We start from the raw sequence: 22,991 nt of genomic DNA, 5'->3' as shown, positions 1-22,991 counted from the left end.
CCACTGAAAAAGGCACGCAAGCTTAGAATCCCCACGGTTACGACCAATCGCTCCCGGTAGATAGAACTATCAAGCAAGACTCGTGTATTGTATCCCTCTGTGAAATCGTTTATAAAATGTGCTATAGCGTTGGCACGCAGCGCTGGCTTGATTAGGAAACTCGCTTTGCGATTACAAGTTTCGGATTTTAGAGTCGTAGAGAGCTGGTGTACATTTCTCACATTAAGACTAAGAAACTCAGGCGGGTTCGGCTCCGCTCCACTCTGGAAAAAAAGGCGCTGAAGTAGAATCACCTCGCTTAAGACCATTCGCTCCCGGTAGGTAGACTATCGAGCAAGACTCGTGTATTAGATATAGTTTCTAAGATTTGCTTTAGCACTGGCTTGATTAGGAAATTGACTTTGCGATTACAAATTGGGTTGGGATGTTGTGGTTGTGGTGTACTTCTTGCACTATTGTGACTAGGAACCTGAAGGCGGGTTCTGCTCCACGGTCTGAAAAGGTAAGCTTAAAATCACCACAGTTATGACCATTCGCTGCGGGTGGATGGACTATCAAGCAAAGCTCGTGTGTATATCGGTCTATGATGTAGTTTCTAAGTTTTCTTTAGCGCTGACACTGCGAAGGGGGAATGTGATATCTTCACGTGCCCCTATCCTCAATTGTAATATGGTACGGCCCTTGCCGCCATTTTAGCCGTTAAAAAAAAGTTGAGGGGGTGCTGCTCCGTTCTACAGATGCTTGAGACTGGCTGTTTCATAGAGTTCCAGGTAATATTTTTTTAAACATGACTTTCCTCGCCTCCAAAGCCTTGTACATTGCCCCGATCCAAGGACATGGGAGACTAAATTGTTGGAGCGGGTTCGAAGGGCGGTGTTTTGCGCATGGACAGCCTTTCAGAGAACATACCAAAGGCTGGCTAGCTTGACTAAAGAGCCAGAGCACGGGCTTAAGTCATCAAAATATGAAAGAAAAAAAAGGCAACAAATGTCTTGAAGAAATATTATAGCGAATTGAAAAAAAAGCATACATTTTCCAACCCTTCTCAGTGTCTCAGGACAACACAATTATAACGCTGAAATGAGTTACATTTATTGAAAGTAATTGTTTAAATCAGGTGCGCAACGAGACTCCAACTTCAGGGAGGGTTAACGTGTCAAGTACGGGGATGGAGTCATCATTTTTCTGGATTACTTGAGGCAATACGCATTTTAAAGCACACTTGCTTTATAGCGTTGTTTTCAGCATAACAGGCTTTATAAATAATATAACTCTTAGGGGTTCTTCACAATGTATGGCAAATGTTTTCATTTATTACAAGTTGGGCTGGCCAACCTAGTAAGAAGGTTCTACTTTATAAAATCTATGACAAATTACACATTCCAAACACACTGTTGCATCAATCTAATAGAATTTAAAAAGCACACACCTTTAAGAGCCATTTGAGCACCCTTACGCTGTGAAAGTTTTGGAAAATTAGTAGCAAACAGTGTAGTTTACTCCCATTTCTTTAGTTATTGTTATTTCCATTCTGTATTAACCGCCACAAATACTTTTGTTATTTGCGGAATAGGAGGCTTGTATAATAAACAACTCTTTTGCTGTCTGGAAAGGGATGCCTCTTGTCCAAGCCCTAAAACACTTAAGGGGAAATTTACTAAGCATTTGCTCCGTGTTTGCGTCACAAAAGTGACACAAAACGGCACAAAATATATATTTTTTTCCTAATTTACTTTGCAGTGCTAAATTTGTTTAGCGCTGGAAATCACTTAAAAATAATGCGAAGCTGCTTATAGTGCTGCAAAGAGTGTCCTGTGCACACGATTCTCTTAAAGTTTGTTCTCATGTGAGAGCCAAAGAAAGACTTGGTGAACGTTCAATATATAATTTCAGAGTCCATCATCATAGAGTACGTATATTTAATGGTACAGTCTTGGTCAGTACATACAAGAGAAGATAGCCGACACGTGTTTCGTCACACCGTGTTGGGGCTGTGACTCTTCAGGGCTGTGGATGGTAATGAGGCATCTGGTATTGTAAAGCGGCGCGCGGCACGCCAGCGATGAGTAGGACCACGGTCTGGCAGCGTCAGGGGAGCTTCTGTTAATAAGATGCACGTTTAGGGCGAGTGTGTCCTAATCTGCGTGCTTTAGAAGTGTAGTTCCTTGCAAGGGTGTGTGCATGCGGCAAGTTCAGCATCCGGATGCAAGTCTTTCTTTGGTTCTCACAGGAGAACAAACTTTAAGAGAATCGTGTGCACAGGACACTCTTTGCATTTGTTGGGTAGGAGACACGTCTCTCTATCTTGGCAGGGGCTGTTTTTGCTGGGTTTGTTCCCCTGACCTGTCTGCACCGAACCTACGCTATCTACGAATACCTACTGTTGGGTACCCGCTGAGCGCCATTTCTTCCTGACCCTCATCCAAACCCCTTTCTCTCCCTCTGAGCTTATAGTGCTGCTTCGCATTACTTTGCACCAAGGGGAGCGTGCCAAGGGCGGTGCATGGGCGTTCCCATGCAACCAACCAAGGTTTTGCACGCTAAACCTAATTTACTAAACACAGTTGACGTACAGCCTGAAATGCAATTCGTGTTAGGAAAGTGTGCTGAAATAGCGTGAAAAAAGGATTAGCCATGCTAATCCCACATCACAGACATAATTTCATTAGATCATACCAGGTGTAACATTTGCTGCCCCTAGTTTACTCTTTGGAACCATTAGCAGTGCTCTTCATACCCCTTGTTTCAGGAGTCATGACAGTAGTGGCAGGATCAAAAAATGAGCAGCCCTGTTCCTTTATTTTATTTAGTTTACACTCCTTTCCGTCCACCTAGACAGTGGTCTGTAAATACCTAGATGCTGAAATGCTAGATGTGTATCAAACGGAAAACTCGTGCTGCCATTGGTTGTAAAAGGTAGATTTAGTAACTAAATGCCCATGGCATTACAAAACTGACTCCCAAACGTGCATGCAGATGCAAATTGTAATACCTTTCAATTGAAATATTTGGCAACAGTGCATAAAGAATAACTGGAGCTGGTTTATATAGAAAGCATGGTTAGTATATTTCTAAAGATTCTTGTCCAAAGCAAATTAAGATTGAATAAGACTTCTTGGGGGGAATGCTCAGTAGTTGCATGACAAAGTAATTCCGGAAAGAAGTGTGAATAATAAGATTGTTGTCTAACAGGAAGGGGCTAAATCAGAACAACTATGAAAAGGTTTTGGACAAAGAGGAGTTATTTTAGTGTGGGGAAAAATACTGGTTTGTAGAGAAAGTAGTATCTACCGTGTCATGATCAGCAGTTAATTGGTCACAGTATCTAGACCATGCAAATGTTATACCACCCTCATTTTATTTTCAGAGGTATAGTACTGTCTTTTGAGCAGGAATAAATTACTCCAAAACCGAAAATACCTTCACTTATTATTACATATTTTAAGCTCTTCCTCTCCTGCCAACCTTGCCGCTCACATCACCCGCACCTCAAAAACCTCCCCAAAGCTTCTAATCCGGAAACAAGTACACTTCAAACTCCTCACTCACACAAAGCCTTAAACAATATTAATCCCACACACCTAATTATGGGAAACTTCCACAAACCTACCAGACACCTCAGCTCTGCTTGATTCCTACTCGCATATGCACAACCAGATCCAGTGGTTGTGTTATATTCCCGGGTTAGGCTCTTGTAGCGAAGCAGCTTATTTCTTACATTGTCCTTACAAATAACATTTCCAAGCTGTGACCTTTGGCATACATTTGTATGCACAACAATGTTGGATTAGTTTCTTTGAAACCAAACTTGTTTTACATCTAGCTTCGTACGATATTATCACAATGCCTTGAACATCATGTACAAGGTCTTGTTTCTTACTATGTACAAATGTCATCAATATCTTAATCCATTGGGCCACAGGGCTATCTTCATATCCACAACATCACTTAACTATGCGTACATCCCAAGGCTGCTTTCTATTATAAAAGATGATCATCCTGATTGATTAGTAGACGAGGTACTTCTGCATACACAGAGGGTCAGTGTATGCTATGAAATCACCATGCAGCAACCTCACATCTTGTGAGGGGTGTCCAGTTTGTGACCAAGATGGGGGTCCTTCACTCTATCCCATCAAGTAATGGGGTTGGATTGTCCCTTGGGAGGGATTCTTGGCTTTACACCTATACACACTCTAGGTACACTTAGAATAGGGTTTGCATAGTAGATTACGGTCTTGTTTATATGCCTGCATATGTACAATTGTTTAGCACCGTGGTAGAACTATATCTACTATTTACTCTTGTGATGCTTGTAATCATGTTTATCTGCTTCGGTCTCTGAATCATTGCAGCACACTTATTTTATGCAAGAATAACTTTGGTTCAATAAATATTATTGAAAACATCCCACTGTGTATTCTCAGTATATTACTCTGAGAATAAGTGAGCACGAGTGACTGACCGAAATATACTGTACTGTTTCTACAATCCCTGAGGAATCAAGGTTGTCATGATCAGTGGTTGCCAGAAAGCATTTACTCCCTGGTAGGTTAGGCTTACGATGGCACTGTGAGCTAGCTGGCCCATAGGCCAACATATCCTGCGGGGGTGTCTGGAATCAGTCTGACACCAAGCCCTTATTTTATGTTGTCCAAACAATGCGCGGGTCCTACGGATTGATCGGATCTACACGACATAGCTCCGCCAACGTTGGTTAGGCTCTTATTTCATGGTCAAATCTAAGTAGTTCAATCGTGCTCTCTCAGAAGACCCCTACTCACATTTTAACCGGTGATGTCTGTAATGGGAAGGGAAACTAGTCTGCCTCAGCTGAGTAGGCATACCCTATGTATTGGCTGTAGGTTAATCAAGCTTGGAAGATTAGAAGTTCCCACACTGCAAATCATATCTCTATAACAAATTGGCCGAACATGATAAACAGTGGAGAACAGAGAAATGGACTAAATATTTCAGAAACTTGCAGGCAGTCAGTTACCATGATATTATTGCAGTATGGTCTCCCAGGAATGGTCGTGGTTGAGGCTCACAAAGCATTCAGGATAGAGGTGTTCTATTCTTGGGTTGCATTCCCACCTGCAGATGCACACACAAGGGTATTTCATGAATACATTGAAGATGAACCACTTGATGAGTATTTTCCATACGTGGACTTAGACGTCCCATTAAAATACCAAGAGCACATTAATTGGTACAAAGGTGCCCTACCCCATACAACAGACCACATGAGACTCGGTCCAGTTAGCAAAGAAGGAGCGACTGGGTCAGTCTTAGCATCAGAGACACCGCATCCAGACTTTGCTGTCTTAACGCCAGAAGGAATGCTCAAACTATACAGAGATGTAGTAAAGATCTACAGGAATGTAACACAATATGTAATGAGAACATTGACAGTCCAACCTGTGGGGACTGCTCAGGCTACATAACCACACAAAGCTACCTCAGGTATTAGCCTGAAGACACTAAATGCGATTATGAGAAAGGTTCCTGCCGGAAACCAATCCCGTTCTGGATGGCACAAAAAACAGCACAGCTTGAAGCAGTATTTCCCCATATGGACCCACAGGAAAAACACAGAATACTGACAGTTTGCGTGCCGATAGGAATGGCTCCCCAGTTAGATGATTGTGCCACTTGGGATACAGTCTTCGCTGCTGTATACACCGGAACACATGGTACCCCTTCAATAGGAGTCGTACCGATGCACTAAACCAGATTAACAAGTGCCTAACAAAAATTAATGTGTTCTCATGTAACAAAACCGGTGCTATGTAAAGCGGTCTGAAACACAATATATTCGGGTCTGGTTTGCGCTATATAAAACTAAAAACAAAAAATTAGTGCAGAGCCTGCCTTAGATCTGGGAATGAAACTACCATTATGTTGAGTAACCTAAAATGGGAGGCAGCAATGGTGGCTATACTCCAACAACTGGGGGAATTTACTCCCACACAGCAGGAGCGCGAATTACCCAAGATTATCGAAGATACATATGCCACTCCAGGCAGAGGTAATCTGGGAGCCAAACCTGGGAACCCAATAGTTAAGAGTAGTTCTGAAAGAGCCAACTCTAAGCAAGCACCCGATACTTCAACCCCTTCGATGCTCATGACGGAATGGTTCCGTCATGAGCATCAGTGCTCCTGTGCTCATGGCGGAACCATTCCGTCATGAGGACAGGGGCACGAAATCTCTCTGCTGCAGACAGCAGAGGGATTTCTTTTTCTCCCCCAAAGCCTCAGGTGCTGGGAAAGAGCTTCCCTAGCTCCCGAGCCCCCCCTCCCCCGGTTTGTGTGCAATGGCGATCAGTGCGCATGTCGCTGAGCCTTTAGGCTCATTTCAGTTTCACTTTCTAAGTGCTCAGGGGGCTCTCTCAGCTCCCCGGGCATGTACAAAGACAGGAGAGGTATCATTGGAAAGGGGAGAATCTCCCCACGAGGGCGATCCCCAAGCAGGGATCCACCCACTAGACTTCAGGGAAGGGAGAGTGGCCCCTTGGGCAAGGGCCTTAGCTCCCCCCCAAATATATTTGGTATAATTTAGTCTTTTTGCCCGCCTGGGAGGCAGATGGGGGCAGTAGCCCCCAATCTGCCCCTTTGGGGAGGGCAAAAAGCCCACTAGATGGCAGGGATTTTTTTTGCGCATATATTATTAGGATGGGGGCTGCTTATAAAGCATGCCCCCACCCGCAAAATTTACAGTCTTTCTGCCCCCGCAGGGGGGCATTAGCCCCCAATCTGCACCCCCGGGGGGCAAATATCCCACTAGACGCCAGGGATTTTTGAGACAAATTTTAATTAGGGCGGGGGCTGCCCAAAACGGGTATGCCAATGCCCCACCCGCAAAAATTACAGCCTTTCTGACCCACCCCCGGGCGGGAAGATGGGATCACCCCCTGGGGGGGGGGGGCAAAAAGCCCACTAGACGCCAACGATTATGCTGGCTTTTTTTATGAATGGAGGTGGGGCCTCCCAGAATGGGCATACCAATGCCCCCACCCCCCCAGAAAATAGCCACGGTGCATATCAGGGCAACCCCATCCCCGATATCCCCCCAGGGCGGCAGAAAGCCAACTAGGCACAGATTTGTTTTTAGCAATATGCCTACCTGTGGATTTTGGGCCCTAGCGCAGTTGGCACATAGGGAAACCTAGCAAACCTGTACATTTCTGAAAACTAGACACCCGGGGGAATCCAAGATGCGGTGACTTGACTGGCTCTCACCAGGTTCTGTTACCCAGAATCCCTTGCAAACCTAAACATTTGTCAAAAAAGACATTTTTCTCACATTTCTGTGGTGGAAAGTTCTGGAATCTGCTTGGATCCGCAAAATTCCACCCACTCTGCGTGCCCCAAAGTCTTCAGAGAAAAATGGTACCTCATTTGTGTCGGGTATGCCTAGTGCGCGCGAAAGGAAACGGCCCAAAACGCAACGTGGACACACCACATTTTCTCAGTGAAAACGGACCCTTTTTTTTGCAGAGCTCCTACCTGTAGATTTTGAACCCTAGCTCTGACAGCATGTAGGAGAACTCAGCAAACCTACACATTTTTTAAAAGTAGACACCCTTGGAAATCCAGGATGGGGTGACTTGTCTGGCTTTCACCAGGTTCAGAATCCCTTGCAAACCTCAAAATGTGTATTAAAAAAACAAATTTTCTGACACTTCTGTGGTTGAAAGTTCTGGAATCTGTGTGGATCCACAAAATTCCACTTACCCTACATTCCCCAAAGTCTTCCGAGAAAAATGGTACCCCACTTGTGTGGTTGGGTCAAGTACCCGCGACAGGCAAGGGCCCAAAACCTAGTGAGGCAACATCAAAATTACCTTATCACAAACCAACCTGGTTTTGCAAGGGGTCGCATGGGTTTTTGGCCCCGATCTTGGTGGCCACCTAGGGAAACCTACCAAATCCATACATTTCTGAAAACTAGACACCCTGAGAATTCCAAGGAGGTATGGCTTGCATGGATTCCCCCAATGTTTTCTTACCCAGAATCCCCTTCAAACGTCAAATTTAGCTGAAAAAAATCACTTTTTCCACACATGTTTGTGTGGGAAAGTTGTAGCATCACCGGGCTGACACAAATTTCTTCCCACCCAGCGTTCCCCCAGGTCTCACGATAAAAATGGTGCATCACTTGTGTGGGAGGCACGAGTACCCACGACAGGCAAGGGTCCAAAACGTATTGAGGCAACATCAAAATTGCCTATCACAAAACAACCTGGGTTTGCGAGGAGGGTCACCTGGGCTTTTGGCCCCATGCTCGGCGGCCATCTAGGGAAACCTACCAAACCCACACATTTCTGAAAAGTAGACACACATTTAAGTTGTAGCATCACCGGGCTGACACAAATTTCTTCCCACCCAGCGTTCCCCCAGGTCTCACGATAAAAATGGTGCATCACTTGTGTGGGAGGCACGAGTACCCACGACAGGCAAGGGTCCAAAACGTATTGAGGCAACATCAAAATTGCCTATCACAAAACAACCTGGGTTTGCGAGGAGGGTCACCTGGGCTTTTGGCCTCATGCTCGGTGGCCATCTAGGGAAACCTACCAAACCCACACATTTCTGAAAAGTAGACACACATTTAAGTTGTAGCATCACCGGGCTGACACAAATTTCTTCCCACCCAGCGTTCCCCCAGGTCTCACGATAAAAATGGTGCTTCACTTGTGTGGGAGGCACGAGTACCCACGACAGGCAAGGGTCCAAAACGTATTGAGGCAACATCAAAATTGCCTATCACAAAACAACCTGGGTTTGCGAGGAGGGTCACCTGGGCTTTTGGCCCCATGCTCGGCGGCCATCTAGGGAAACCTACCAAACCCACACATTTCTGAAAAGTAGACACCCGGGGGATTCCAGGGAGGTATGGCTTGCGTGGATCCTCTAACGTTTTCTTACCCAGAATCCCCTGTAAACCTGAAATTTAGCACATTTCTGTGTGGGAAGGTTGTGGCATCACAGGGCTGACACAAATTTCCTACCACCCAGCGTTCCCCCAGGTCTCCCGATAAAAATGGTGCCTCACTCGTGTTGGAGGCCCAAGTACCCGCGACAGGCAAGGGCCCAAAACGTATTGAGGCTTCATCAAAATTGCCTATCAAAAGACGACCTGGTTTTGCAAGGGGGTCCCATGACTTTTTGGCCTGGGGCTCGGCGGCCACCTAGGGAAACCTACCAAACCCACACATCTCTGAAAACTAGACACCTGGGGGATTCCAGGGAGGTATGGCTTGCGTGGATCCCTCAATGTTTTCTTACCCAGAAACCTGGAATTTAGCTGAAAAATCCCTTTTTTCACACATTTTTGTGTGGGAAAGTTGTGGCATCACCAGGCTGACTAGAAAAAAGATCAATGCTGTTCCCACGAGAGAGTCAGATACAGGGTATACAAACCAACCTGACCAGAGTGGTTCAAAGTTGTGAATCCATTTTGTTGGATTATAATGCCCTCACACACCTGGTAGGGTGTCATGTTTCATCATCGGGCTGCTCCTCGTCGGGTCGGCGGAGCAATACCCAACAGGCTCCCTATAGTAGGGGCACTTTGACGGAGATTGTTTACCAACAGCCGTAAGGTGATGTGTGGGTGAGGGACTAGTTGTGTGTAGATGTATGTGTATTTGTACTGAATCTAAAATAGGGTTGGGAGTACCAACGAAATTAACTTTAATCAAGAGGCCTCCGACCCTAAGTAAAAGAAGTGATATAAGGCGCTCAGCTGAGGATTATGTCTCCAGTTATGGCGCTCTTATAGGTGAAAGGTCAACATGTTTCTCACCATATAGCTAATGTGCGGGCGATTCGTCAGGACCAAAAAACTAATTTAAGCTACAACTAAAAAATCAGATGGTCTGTGGCTACACACTCACAACCATACGACTCACTATTCAGATACCTGGTAGTACTGGAACTACCTGCAGGAAGAGAATACATAGGTTAGTACATTACGGTTGTGGGAATGCGTATTCTCTTGTATTCCCTGTGAATACTGACTCTCAAACAATCGTGATGATCATAAAACCATTTAAAAGCAAAGTGCCACACGGTGAGTGCACAACGTGAACTATAGTGAACTTCACTCTTCGTGGCACACAGCAGCATAGAAAAGAGAGCACTTGTACTCACCCTAAGTTGTAAACTAACCAGGCATCACAGTACCCAGTAGGTTTCAACAAGAGGAGTTCCTCATGTACTGGGGTAAAAACATGGAAGAAAAATAGTGGGGTAATAGCTTAGAAGACATTTGGCAAAGCTAAGTGAAGCTCAGAAGAGCAAGGGGCAATAACAGATGTAAGTGATTATTATTGTTACCCAACAGTCGGTCATGGGCCCTGGAAGTGAAATCGACCCATCAACTAATGGTCATACACACACTGCAGTCTTAGTTACAGCCACATAATGTTGAAATAAAACGGTATGCTAGGCATAGTGAACACGACATGCCGTAGGGGTATTCCACGCTCCGCAATCACACAATAACCCCTAAAGAGCAATAGGGTGACGGGTACAATTGCAAGGACACACCCCTCTCAAATAATAGAAACCGGAAGAATCCTCCATGGGAAAAGGGTATTCCCCAATTACACTTTGTACAAGTTGCTCGCGCTAATGTAAAAATAATAACTTGTGTTCAATTCAGTCTATTGATTCTAAGGGAGTATCTTTGTGCTCACAATTGTCGTCAATGCAGTCTGAAAATGCGTGTTGCATGAGTACACCACAAAAGGCACCAGCATCAAATAATGACAGATCTATGACCGCTAACTACCCCACAATATGTTGCAGCCATGCAAGATCTCAATACTCACTATTGTGCATGTAGCACGTCGCCAGCTGACCTACCCTCTGCTACCGGGCCCGGGTGGTGGAGAGATGCATGCCTCTAGCGTATTTCAATGCGCTCGCAAGCAGTTACTTCCGGGAGGCTAGGGGCGTGTAATGGTTTCCAGGCTTGTTCCGCAGGAGCGTCAGGAATCCGGAGAATAGTCCTCAGCCTTCCCCTATGGCCTTTCGACTCTATCAGACTCTAGAGTATCGAATGACTCGCCAGGGGAAAACAGGGAAACAAAACAAGGAAAGGCGGGGAAAACAACAGGTCTTGGCAGTGGACTTCGGCGTGGACACTTGGTGAGAAGGCAGTGCTGTAAGGGAAGGAATAGATCACTATCTGTACTTGGTTACAACACAATGTATATGCACAATGCCTATTATATATATATATATATATATATATATATATATACACAAACATTACTTACCACAACTAATCGTCTGGACCTTGGGACATAGCTGGTGGGTAGAATATGGTGTTCGCTTTCGGTACACAACAAGACAAAAAGATAATAAGTACTCTATCCCGCTCTATGCTAGCATGTGAAGGTAAGTGATATGTAAATCTCACTCTGCTATTCTCTGGAGAAAACTGGAAGAACATCCAATTCTTCTTCAAGGCTGGATACTTGTGTGCGAGCCTCTACTTTGCAGTATGCACAAGGTTATCTGTCATACGATATTCACAATTAGTCATCCACACCAGTAAGCCTCCAACATATTGTAAGAAAAGCAGCGCAAAGCGCTGTTACCGTGATTCTTTGTAGCTGAGCCTCGAAACACACCACACACTGGTCCACGCAAGTGCCCCAAATAAAAGTATACCACAATGCCAAAGGGAAGGCTGGTAGGGTGGTTCACCCAACGGGAGTCAGCTCCGGCCAGTGAACAACAATACTGATGCAACAAGCAGCACCTGGCCGGGCGGCGGGGAAAGACCCAGCCGCTGGGCGGAGTACCAGGAGAAGGGGAGAACCTGGAATAGCAGTACCCGGCCGGATGGCGGGGAAAGACCCGGCCGCCAGGCGGAGTACCAGGAGAAGGGGAGAACCTGGAATAGCAGTACCCGGCCGGATGGCGGGGAAAGACCCGGCCGCCGGGCGGAGTACCAGGAGAAGGGGAGATTGGAATGGCTGTGCCCGGCCGGATGGCGAGGAGAGACCCGGCCGCCGGGCGGAGCACAAGGAAACGGGGAGTAGAATTGAAAACAAACACGGATTGATTAGCGTGTTTGTGAAGATTTCAAGAAAGCCACAGATTACACTGACAACTAGGTAAAGAGCGTCAGTACGAAAGTGTAACCGAAATAGTACGGCCCCAGAATAACAGCCGAACAAAAACACCCTCACTAAGGAGGTAGGGAATCAACAGGAAACAACCATCCACGGAACCGGAAGTCAGGCAAAACGAACAGGGACAGAAAACACGGAAGTAAGGGCTAGACGCTAGAACGCAAAGCGGCGTTCCGTTGGTGTAATGCGTCTTTTATAGTGCCCAGGCAATTAGAGCTACAGATCGAGTGGGACCTCGGGGCATGACAGGGCGGGACAGACTAGTGCAAGCAGCGCGGTGTTTGCGTCGCCATTTTGTGGGAACAATGTTTTGAATAGAAAGTCGAGCAGACATGTTGGGGTGTTGCACATAAGCGTCATGCTATATACCGAGGAGTGTGGTGTAAAATCTCCCAGCTATTCATTGTGCGTGAGTTGTAGTTATAAAGGACCTAAACTCTGTCAATTGTCCTGTAGCAATCTTCATCATCATTGTGAATTAATATAATTGAGTACCCCATCATGGTGATAACAATGGGGGATATGTAACGCGTAATATCACTGTGCATAATAGATCATCACCCTTGTTTGTGACCATAAGGTAGTCATTGGGTCAAAGGGTATATAATTGAGAGTCAAAGCAGATTAATATACCGGGGTGATGATGTATATGCGCCAACGGAGGCTCATGATCGATGTTAAATGATACTCTTGTTTAGAAGAGTTACTCAAGTATAAGGTTCATTACCCACAACAGGCATATAATACAGGAGATGATCCTTTGATACAGAAGATGATGCATAGATGGATCATATCCTCAGAGCACCCCAAGGTATATCATCATTTAATCCCTGAGTGTGTGAGGATAATCGATGTATCCAAATTTGCTCCTTCAGAAAGAGAGCATTCTTGGTGATTTTAGTGAACGTCTCTAGAACTAGCCATTTAAGCGAATCAGTCGAATGGCGCAATTCAAAGAAGTGGAAGCACATTTTCGTGTTTACTTTCTGGCAGCGGATATTGCTGCTGTGTTCAGCAATCTGTGTTTTCATAGGGCGGGTGGTCATCCCTATGTACTGCAAACTGCAGGGACAGATGATCAGGTAGATACAGTTAGATGTATTACAGTTGGTGTGTGACCGCAACTCCCAAACAAAAGAGTTAAAAGTGATGGTCTTGTGTATTGAGTTAAAAGTGCATGCCGTGCATGTCCCACAGGGATAGTGGCCCTTGACTGGTGGTAAATCCCATAAATTTCTTTGGACAGCTGGTGTCAATGTCTTGGGTTTAGTATGTATCAGCATATCTTTCAAGTTGCGTGAGCATTTGAAAGCGAAGCGCGGGGCTACAAGGTCATGGAACCTGTGTTAAATATACCCCAGTGCTTCTTAATTTCTTTGTTTAGTGTATTGGAAGCAGGTGTGAAGGTTGTAACACATGTGAGTATATCATTAGGCAGCTTCTCTCTCTGTTCCAAGAGTGCTTCCTGATGATTGTTCCTCGCTCTCTTTCTGCTCAGGGCTATGCTGTGTGAGGGATATTTCCGTACTGCCAGATTTTTTGCTAATATTTCTGACTCAGTTTTATAGTCTTCAATGTCATTACAATTTCTTCAAACCCGTAAAAATTGCTCAAAGGGGAGATTCTCCTTTAGGGCACATGGGTGGTGACCACTAAAGTGTAACAAACTGTTATGATCTGTTCTCTTTCTGTACATTGTGGTCTTAAGCCTCCCTTGTTCAAGTTTGATCGTGAGATCCAAGAATGGTATCTGGTTGTGGGAGACGGTGTTCTTGAAACGCAGGTACGGATTCAGTGTGTTCATCCACACACAAAATACTTCGCATGATGTTATGTCACCTGACCAAAAGACGAGTATATCGTCTAGGAATCTCTTCCAGAGGCGTATATGCAGATGGTAGGGATTCGTATCATGAAAACTGTGCTGGCCCTCAAAAGCACCCATATACAAGCAGGCTACACTGGGAGCGAAGGTACATCCCATGGAAGCACCATGCTTTTGGTGGTATACCTGTCCTTTGAACTCAAAGACATTTTCGGTAAGTGCCAGGGTGGCACATGCAAGGACAAAGCTAGGTGGTGTGGGGGAGAGTCCCATGGTATCGAGTTCAATGCCTCCTCTATCACATCTAGAGTTGCTCTTTGTGGGATGTTGGTATAGAGCGCCTCTACATCTAGAGTGATGTGGAAATCGATGTTGCTCGTAGGCTGGAATTCTGATAGTAAGCGTAATACCTCAGTCGTGTCCTGTATATAGGATGGTATTAGTCTGACCAATGTTTGCAAAAAATGATCACAAAACTGTGACAAGGGTTCAAGTATAGAGTCAATGCCCGATACAAGTTCGGGCTGGACTGTTCCCATGAGGCACAGGGTCAGACTGATTTGCATATGGCCATGTCTGTACTGGGGTGGCAGAGTGGGCTAAAGAACGGTGATGGATTAAACTCAGAGCTGTTGACTGGGTGTGAGTGTTTGATTGGTTCAGATGCTCCGTCCATCACCACCCCCTTTTGTACCGCTTTGGTCGCCATAAGTTGGCAGGGTATGCTCAGACGTTGAGTCCCTTGCTCACTTTGCCACTGGATTCAAGCAAGCCTGGCTAAAGACGGCTGAAATGCCAGAAACCGATCCTAGGAAACATGATTCCGGTCCAGGGAAGGCATGGTTTGGCAGTTCGGGCTGGACTGTTCCCATGTGGCACGGGGTCAGACTGATTTGCATATGGCCATGTCTGAACTGGGGTGGCAGAGTGGGCTAAAGAACGGTGATGGATTAAACCCAGATCTGTTGACTGGGTGTGAGTGTTTGATTGGTTCGGATGCTCCGTCCATCACCACCCCCTTTTGTGCCGCTTTGGTCGCCATAAGTTGGCAGGGTATGCTCAGACGTTGAGTTCCTTGCTCACTTTGCCACTGGATTCAAGCAAGCCTGGCTGAAGACGCCTGAAATGCCAGAAACCGGTCCTAGGAAGCTTGATTCCGGTGCAGGGAAGGCATGGCTTGGCAGTTTGGGCTGGACTGTTCCCATGAGGCACATGGTCAGACTGATTTGCATATGGCCATGTCTGAACTGGGGTGGCAGAGTGGGCTAAAGAACGGTGATGGATTAAACCCAGATCTGTTGACTGGGTGTGAGTGTTTGATTGGTTCAGATGCTCCGTCCATCACCACCCCCATTTGTGCCGCTTTGGTCGCCATAAGTTGGCAGGGTATGCTCAGACGTTGAGTTCCTTGCTCACTTTGCCACTGGATTCAAGCAAGCCTGGCTGAAGACGCCTGAAATGCCAGAAACCGGTCCTAGGAAGCTTGATTCTGGTCCAGGGAAGGCATGGCTTGGCAGTTAGGGCTGGACTGTTCCCATGAGGCACAGGGTCAGACTGATCTGCATATGGCCATGTCTGAACTGGGGTGGCAGAGTGGGCTAAAGAACGGTGATGGATTAGACCCAGATCTGTTGACTGGGTGTGAGTGTTTGATTGGTTCGGATGCTCCATCCTTCACCACCCCCTTTTGTACCGCTGACGTCTCAGGAAGAACAGACTTTATCCACCAGCTCCCCAAGAGTTCTTTCGAAGTGCCTACAGTTGTGTTGGGCTTTCTGAGGAACTGCGTGTTACAAGGAGCTGGAAGCCCGACTCACGAAGAAGAAGCGTGTCGCCGCCTCTGTTGTCGCATCGCTGGAGAAGAGGATTGACGTCGCACCAGGCGCCGCCGCATCAACTTAGAAGCGTGTCCCAATCTCTGCAGCTGTCGCATCATCGCTGAAGCGTGTCGCAGGGCCTGTCGGGGCTCAAAAGAATCTTAAGTCGCCGCACGGCCATCGGGCGTGCATGCTTTGTGTCGCATCCAAGATAAGACGCCATCTTTGTTTCATTGCACCGGATCTTCATTGCATCACAGCGTTGCGGGCCACATCGCCACGGAAGCGCAGTGAGAAACTGACGCATCACCTCCCCTGGCTGAAAAGAACCGACGCATTACGTCCCCTACGCAGTAGTAGGGAACCGACGCATCACCGTTCTTGTGTGTAAGGAACCAACGCATCACCTTCCCTGCAACACTTTAGTTGTATAGCATTACGCATCCTAAGGTTCATTGACTCAAAGTGTCGCATTTTAACCCCTTCGACGCTGATGACGGAGCGGTTCCGTCATCAGCGTCGGTTGGGCTGTGCTGATGACGGAACCGCTCCGTCATCAGCACAGCCCTCGGGGGGAGCGCTGGCGCTCCCCCCCTGGGGCATCGATCGTGGTCCCTTTAGCAGGGGTGGCAGCGGAAAACTTTCCGCTGTCACCCCCTGGCCCTCCCACGCTTCCTGGTGACGTTAGCGCGCACAGCGCGCGCCGATGTCATCAGGAAGCTCTGGACACGCTGGAAGCCATTTGTTTCCAGCGCGTCCAGCAGGAAAGGTGAGTCTTGGTGCTCCGGTGGGGCGGGGGGCCCGTTTCTTGGTGCCTTGAGGCATCGGGGGGGGAGGAAACAGGGTTTCCTCTCCCCTGATGTCCCAATGCAGGGCATTTCTGGTTCAGGATCGCGCACAGCGTCGCGATCCTGCACCAGAAATGCCCCCACTAGACACCAGGGATTCTTTCTTCATTTTATGTATGTGTGCAGGAAGCGACCCCTTGGGCAAGGGTCGCTTCCTTTGGGGCAAATTTTATTACAGACTTTTCTGCCCCCCCTGGGGCAGATCGGCCGATCTGCACCCAGGGGGGGCAGAAAAACCCACTAGACACCAGGGATTGTATTTTTGTTGAAAAGGAAGCGACCCCTTGGGTAAGGGTCGCTTCCTAGGGGCCCTCAATTTTTTTTAGACTTTTCTGCCCCCACTAGGGGCAGATCGGTCGGTTTTTGGGGCGAATCTGGACCCAGGGGGGCAGAAAAGCCCACTAGACACCAGGGATTGTATTTTATTTATAACGGAAGCGACCCCTTGGGTAAACGTCGCTTCCTAGGGGCCCACAATTGTTTTTAGACTTTTGTGCCCCCCCCTGGGGGCAGATCGGCCGGTTTTTGGGCCGAATCTGGACCCAGGGGGGGCAGAAAAGCCCACTAGACACCAGGGATTGTATTTTATGTGTAAAGGAAGTGACCCCTTGGTAAGGGTCGCTTCCTAGGGGCCAACAATTTTTTTTAGAGTTTTCTGCCCCCCCTGGGGCAGATCAGCCGGTTTTTGGGCCGAATCTGGACCCAGGGGGGGGCAGAAAAGCCCACTAGACACCAGAGATTGTTTTTTTTGTTATAAAGGAAGCAACCCCTTGGGCAAGGATCGCTTCCAGGGGGCAATATGAATATTTTAGACAGGTTCTGCCCCCCTTGGGGACAGATCGGCGTTTTTTTATCGTTTCTGGACCCAGGGGGGGGGATAGAAAAGCCCACTAGACTCCAGGGATTGTTTTTTTATTATAGGAAGCGACCCCTTGGCCAAGGGTCGCTTCCTTGGGCCCTTTTTTTTCAAAAGTATGTTCTGCCCCCTCTGGGGGCAGATTAGTGTCTTTATTTGGCCTCTCTGCCCTCCGTAGGTTTGCTTCCAGGGGACCTATGTGTATAATGATTTTTATTCTGCCCCACATGGGGACAGACACCCCATTTGTGACATAACCTGTGACATAGCCTGTTGTAATGTGTGTTGTTTTTGTTTCTTCTAATGTGTATTGTTTTTTTTTCTCTTTAGATTGTTGCAGTGTGCGGTTCCGTTACTGGTGGTTCTGTTGTTCTGCTGTTTGTGTAGTTGCATGTGTTTGGTAAGAGACCTTTTTTGTTCAATTCTAATGTTATTGTGTTTTTTGTAAAGTGTGTAATAATACGAGTATGTTTGGTTTCTGTTTTTTCCGATTGTAAAACATGTTTTGCATTTGTTCTTGATGTGTACTTCTGTAGATGTAAGTTTTTTTTTTCTTCTTTCTAGTGGGATATTGTTGCCTATTTGCTGTGTCTTTGCAGAGTAGGTGCTGGTGAGTGTAGTTGTCTCTTGTAAGTGAATTGTATATTTTTTCTAAATATAGATATTTGTGATAAAGGCTTACATTTTTTAACTTACTTTGCACAGTGTTGGGGTTGTTGAGTTGTTTGTGCAGACTCCTTTATTTGTAAGGATAATGGCTAGCCGCTGGATTACTGCTCAGCAAGTTGTTGGAATGCTTTTTGATTTTTCCTCTGACCATGGTCCAGAGACTGACTCTGATTCTGAGTCAGAGGTTGGAGATGAAGATTCAGGTAGTGAGTTTTCTCTACACATGGCTTCATCTGATGATGAAGACACTCTGAGTGCTGATGAAGCTACTTTTGGTGTGGATGAAGTGCCTGTGGTTGCGGAGGACATTGCTGTGCCAATAGTACGGCAAGAGACATCTGGGCTGCAGCCTAGGGCTGCTAGACTTCCAGTTGGTGTAGTGAGACAAGAGGCAGCTGGGCGGCAGCCTGCGGCTGCAAGACTTGACGTTGAAAGTTCTGACCTCTGGGTTGCACCAAGCATGGTGCGGCCGGCATTGCCTGAATTTACTGGTGTTCCAGGTTGTAGGGTGAACACTTAAAACCTTTTGCCTATTGATTTTTGCAAGTTGTTTATGGATGATGTGTTTTTGGCAGAGATTGTAGAACAGACTAATTTGTATGCTGAAAATTTTTTGAGGGTGAACAGTGCCAGCCATAAGCCCCTCGCTAGAGCTACCCGGTGGACTCCCACAAATTTGGAGGAGATGAAAATGTTTTTGGGTTTAATTTTTTTCATGGGCTTGCTTAGGAAACCATCAATGGCTTCATATTGGTCTACTAGTTCCTTGATGGCAACAGCTATATTTCCGGCAGTCATGAGTCGTGATAGGTATTTGATTCTGCTTCGGATGATGCATTTTGTTGACAATGGTTCTGCTTTGGCACGAGATCACCTTGATTGTGACCGTCTTTTCAAGATTAGGCCTGTCATTGATCATTTCGTTGATCGATTTCCTGAGATCTTTTATCCAGGGAAAGAAATTGCAGTGGATGAGTCTTTGCTGTTGTTCAAGGGCCGCTTAGTTTTTCGGCAATACATTCCTAGTAAGAGGGCACGCTATGGAATTAAGCTTTATATGCTGTGTGACAGTCTGACTGGATATGTCTCTAATTTCAGGGTGTACACTGGTAAGGAATCCAGGATTAACCCCCCTGGTTGTCCGTCGGCTTTTGGAGTGACTGAGAAAATTGTGTGGGAACTTGGTTGTGGATTTTTTAACAAAGGCCATCATTTGTATGTCGATAACTTCTACACTGGTGTGCGGTTGTTCAGGGAATTGGCCAAAGTGGACACTTGCTTGTGGCACAATCCGCTCAAACCGTAAAGGTTTCCCAAAAGAACTTGTTTGTCAAAAGCTTGCTCGGGGACAGTTCAGTGCATTGCGTTGCGAGGAGCTTCTAGCTGTGAAGTTTTCAGACAGGAGAGATGTCTACATGTTGACTTCCATACATGATGAAAGCACTGAACCGGTGACTGTTTGGGGTCAGGTTGCAGAAGCGCGCAAACCTGTGTGCATAATGGACTAAAATAGGCACATGGGTTGTGTTGACAGAGTAGATCAGAGGTTGGAACCGTATGCTGCTCTTCGTAAGGCTTACATTTGGTACAAGAAGTTGGCTATCCATCTTTTCCACTTGGCAACCTTTAATGCTTTTGTTGTGTTCCAGAAATCTTGTCCCCAGTCAAAGATTACTTTTGTAAAGTTTCACGAGGCTGTAATAGGCAGCCTTGTTTTAGTGGAACAGGCACGTGTTCCTAGAGTTGGAGTGGTGGAGGATGTTGCCATATTGAAAGATCGCCACTTTCCTGATCAAATTCCTCCTACAACCTCAAAAGACTTTCCCAGTCGGAGATGTAGAGTCTGTTGGCGAAGAGGTTTGCGGAAGGAGGTTCGTATGTACTGCCCCGACTGCCCTTCAAACCCCGGGCTGTGTGTACCTGCTTGTTTTAGATTGTACCACACGCAAAAGAATTTTTGGGAGCGTCCATGAGTGGTAAAGTGAACTGGTTGGTCTTTATTCTTTAAAACCTATTGTTCAGTTTCAAAGTTGGCATTTGTGTAGTCTTTTTAGATTTAGTTGTTGTGTTAGTAGATTTGTATCAATTTGCAATTTGTTTTTGGTTTTCTTTTATTTTGAAAAAAACTAAAGTATGATGTTGGTTTGCGTGTAGTGTCCATTGTCTGACGGTGTGCATGGTTTGGCGCTTGGCTGGCGGTGTCTGTGGACTGGTGTTTGTCTGGCGGTGTCTGTGGACTGGTGCTTGGCTGGCGGTGTGCGTGGTCTGTTGTTTGGTTGGCGGTGTGCGTGGTCTTGCGCTTGCCTGGTGGTGTGTTGGGATTGGTGCTTGGCTGGTGGTGTGCCTGGGCTGGAGCTTGGCTGGCGGTGTGTGTGGAGTGGCGCTTGCCTGGTGGTGTGTGTGGACTGGTGTTTGGCTGGTGGTGTTTGTCGTCTGGTGTTTGGTTGGCGGTGTGCATGGTCTTGCGCTTGCCTGTTGGTGTGTTTGGATTGGTGCTTGGCTGGTGGTGTGCCTGGACTGGTGCTTGGCTGGCTATGTGTGTGGAGTGGTGCTGTCCTGGCAGTGTGTGTGGACTGGTGCTTGCCTGGCGGTGTGCGTGGTCTGGTGTTTGGCTGGCGGTGTGCGTGCTCTTGCGCTTGCCTGGTGTTGTGTTTGGATTGGTGCTTGGCTAGTGGTGTGCCTGGCCTGGTGCTTGGCTGGCGGTGTCTGTGGACTGGTGCGTTCCTGGTGGTGTGTGTGTGGACTGGTACTTGGCTGGCGGTGTGTGTCGTCTGGTGCTTGACTGGCGGTATGTTTGCTCTGGTGCTTGACTGGTGGTGTGCGTGGACTGGTGCTTTGCTGGCGGTGTGTGGGAATTGATTTAATGCTGGTTACTACACACAGTGCTAGTTGAGCGCCACTCCATGTAATCTTTGAGTTTGTGTTGTTGCTGTGTCAGGAATGTTGGCGTGTGAAAGTGATGGGCCCTTGATTGGCGTTGTCTGCTGGTGGAAGTGTAGTAATGTGATGGGTCTGCGGCTGGCGGTGTGAATGTTTTGTATGTGTCACATGTTTGAAAGGTGTATGAATGGCCTGTAAAGCGGTTGGTGCTTTGTCGTGGCTTTACAGCTCACGAGCTGTGAGTCAATGGTTCAGTTTCTTGTCCTTTCCATTATTAACAGTGTATTTCATTTTTTGTGAAATCACTTGCTAATACAATGGTATATACTGAACCATCACTCACCCTCGTGCCAAATCCAACCAGTATGTGTGTGTGTTTTTTTTTTTTTTTTTTTTTTTTTTAAGCAGGACGCACCTTGTCACTTTTTTTGTAAATGTTGTGATGTGTTGCTTTTGTGCCTGGTGGTGTGAATGGTCTTGTGTGTGTCAGGTATGAAAGGTGTGTGAATGGCCTGTAAAGCGGTTGGCGCCTTGAAGTGGCTTTACAGCTCACGAGCTGCGAGTCATTGGTTCAGTTTTTTTGTCCATGTAATTGACAGTGCATTTCATTGTTGTGAAATCTCTTGTTAATAAAATTATATATACTGAATCATCACTCGCCCTTGTGCCAAATCCAACCAGTATGTGTTTGAGGAATAGACGGCTGTGTAGGGATCTTGTTTTTCTTAGTCTCTGTGCCAAGGTGTACATTCCGCTTCTGATTAACCTGCCAATTGTAGATATTCTTGAAAACCCATGGGACTACATGGTGATGTCTCTCTGGTGAAATCTAACAATTAATTGTATCCACAATATCCTGCAAAACTCACAATGTCCGTCTTATTTTCCTTGCAATATTGCGCCCAAATTGTCACGCTGCACAAGTAAACAACTAATTTTGTCAAAACTAATTGGTTTAGCTAGGGGGGTCACATGGGTTTTTCAATCCTTCCTGGGTTGCCATCTAGGGAAACCTAGAATAACCACACATTTTTGGAAAGTAGACATCCGGGGGCTTTCAATGGGGTATGGCTAGCATGGATCCTCCAACGTTCCTTCTCAGAATCCCTAGCAAACTTTGTATGTTGCAGAAATATTTTATTTTTTCCAAACATTTCTGTGTTTAAAAGTGTGGCATTACTGGGCTCACACAAATTTCACGCACCCCGCGTTCCCCCAGGTCTCCCAAAAAAAATGGTACCTCACTTGCCTGGGTAGGCATTGTGCCTGCGACAGGAAACAGGGCAAAACGCAATGTGTTCGCACCGCAATTTTGCAGTGAAAACGGGCCCATTTTTGGCAAAGTGTCTACCTTTGGTTTTTTAACCTTAGCTCGGCCGGCCCCTAGGGAAACCTAGCAAACCTATACATTTTTGAAAACTAGACACCCAGGAGAATTCAGGATGGGGTGACTCAACTGCCTCCCACCAGGTTCTGTTCCCTTGCAAACCTAACAAATTGACAAAAAAACGCATTTTCCTCACATTTCTGTGGTACCATTTTTTTCGGGAGACCTGGGGGAACACGGGGTGGGTGGAAATTTGTTGATCCACGCAGATTCCAGAACTTTCCACCACAGAAATGTGAGTAAAATGCTTTTTTTTCCGTCAATCTTTTAGGTTTGCAAGGGATTCTGGGTAACAGAACCTGGTGGGAGGCAGTTGAGTCACCCCATCCTGAATTCCCCTGGGTGTCTAGTTTTCAAAAATGTATAGGCTTGCTAGGTTTCCCTAGGGGCCGGCCGAGCTACGGTTCAAAAACCAAAGGCAGACACTTTGCCAAAAAAGGGCCCGTTTTCACTGCGAAATTGCGGTGCGAACACATTGCGTTTTGCGCTGTTTCCTGTCGCAGGCACTATGCCTACCCAGGCAAGTGAGGTACCATTTATTTCGGGAGACCT

At 46.5% G+C, this 22,991-nt stretch overlaps 1 protein-coding gene across 3 annotated transcripts in view; it reads left to right on the top strand.

The window, feature by feature from the left end:
- Positions 1 to 698: 698 nt before the first annotated feature.
- Positions 699 to 22,991, top strand: part of DNAH17 (dynein axonemal heavy chain 17) — a 12,633,448-nt gene continuing 12,611,155 nt past the window's right edge. For all 3 annotated transcript variants that reach the window (XM_078653923.1, XM_078653924.1, XM_078653922.1), the window contains exon 1: positions 699 to 770. The gene's annotated coding sequence lies outside the window, so the exon portion shown is untranslated. The remainder of the gene's footprint in view (positions 771 to 22,991) is intronic.

This window comes from Lissotriton helveticus, chromosome 7 (genome assembly GCF_964261635.1).
Source record: "Lissotriton helveticus chromosome 7, aLisHel1.1, whole genome shotgun sequence".
Lineage (NCBI taxonomy): Eukaryota > Metazoa > Chordata > Amphibia > Caudata > Salamandridae > Lissotriton > Lissotriton helveticus.
The sequence above is the reverse complement of the archived record's forward strand: the minus strand, read 5'-3'. Positions and strand labels throughout refer to the sequence as shown.